Consider the following 1975-nt stretch of genomic DNA (forward strand, 5'->3'; position numbering starts at 1 on the left):
ACTGTTCTAGGTAAAACAGCATCCTCTAAAGCTTATGTTTACTCAGAATCTCATGATGGAAACTTATTTGTTTATACATTTTTTACAGATGGAATCCAATTATGTTGAAGTTCTTGAGGAGGGTCTTTTAAGAAAAAATGCAGACATGGACAGAGAGAAGACAGAAAGGAGATACACAGGAGAGAACACTATGTGAAAATGTAAAGGCAGAGATTAAAGTTGCCTTTTTAAACCAAGGGATGTTAGGCATTGGAGACAACTTCCAAAAGTAGAAGAGGAACAGGGGACAGAGTCTCTTACAGAACTTCCAGTCAGAATCAACCTTACTATTACTTTATTTCAGAAGCCTACTTTCTAATATGTGAGAAGACATGTTTCTATTGCTTTAAGTTACTCAGCTTATTATACTTTTCTATGGCTGATATAGAAAATAACACAGTTGCCTTCTGTTTTTGAGACAGTATCATCTTATTTATCTCAGTCTGGATCTCAAACTTTATGTAAGAAAGGAGGTACACCAGAGATACACAAACTCTGTAAGGAAGACTGGCTTTGAACTCCTAATCTTCTTGTCTCCACCTCTCAAGTGCTGGGATTACAGATACATGCCACTATTCCAAGTCAACCCAATTATTACATGGAATTTTATGATTCTATGAAACCTGCATTATCTTTCTAAAACTAGTGTCAAATGTTGTTTTAAAGTTAATTCCTTAATTTATAGTTCTTTTCTCTTGTATATTGTCTATTCAGAGTTAATGTCACAAACTCAGTAGGACTAAAATCTTTCTCTCCGATAACATTTTACTACAGCTCTGAGGACATAGATGGCTGGATTTTGCAGCTTTTCAAGGCTGAGAGGTAGAAAGTACAGAATAAAAACACATTCTGTACACACTAATTTACCACAATTTTCCTTCTGATTCCTAAGATGTGCTGTTTCTGATGTTTGTACTGTTGTGGTGCTTGAATGTGTTGGCCCGTGAAAGGCAGTCTGTGTTCTGGTTGACCGAGGCTTACTCCAGAGACCCAGTAGAAAATTCTACAAGGTGAACAGTGAGCTATGCCCCCCAGACATTAGTCACCTGACACCTTGAGTTCTACAACTCCATTATCCTGTGGCTAGACAATGCCCCAAGCTCCCAGTATTCTGGCTGGATTCCACTCCTACAGTCACCTGACTACAGCCAGGTATGCCCCGCCCCACAGTTACCTGGGAACAGCAAGGTAGCCCAACCCACTATAAAAGGGGCTGCTTGCCCCCTCCTCTCTCTTAAGCTCTTGCTATTACTCTCACCTCTGCCCTCCTTCTCCCCGCTCTCCACATAGCCACGGGCTGGTCTCTGCTTCTCTACTCTTCTCCCTCTCTCTGGCTTTCTACAATAAACACTGTAAAACCAGGGACTGCCTCCTTTCATCTACACTAGCTGTGCTGCAACAACACCTTAAGCCTTCCCCTAAAGAGCCACTTCTAATCTCATGCAGGAAAGCCTCCCAGCATTTTTAGCTGCCAGACTGGACCAAGGACTCCCTCCCAGCAGGAGAACCACCAAGTGCCTTCTCCCCGCCCCTACCCCCTTTTTTCCTTTTGTCCTGGGGCCACTGCCATCCAGGAGCACCCACTAGTTCTCAGATCTTCTGTGGTGTCCAAAGACACCCTGTCGTCTTTGGCCTCTGTGAGGACCAGGGACCCTGGACTGCTCCCTCCCATCCCTGTGGACTGGAGTTAGTGGCTTCCCATTGCCAGATGCCCACCTGTCAGCATCAGTCTCCTGCATCTGCCTGCTCAGGGTCTCTGAGCTCTGGCTGGATGCTGGTCTCTCCCACCCCTTCATTTCCTTACCACCCAGTGCCCTACATGAATCCACTGGAAAAACCCAAAAAGTTAGATTCAATTTAAATCCTAAAATGGCCTTTTGATGATACTACAGTAACTGTCTTGATAGAAATGAAAATATTCTAGGTAGGGAGAGAG

The sequence above is a fragment of the Mastomys coucha genome, chromosome X (genome assembly GCF_008632895.1).
Source record: "Mastomys coucha isolate ucsf_1 chromosome X, UCSF_Mcou_1, whole genome shotgun sequence".
In the NCBI taxonomy this organism is placed as follows: Eukaryota; Metazoa; Chordata; class Mammalia; order Rodentia; family Muridae; genus Mastomys; species Mastomys coucha.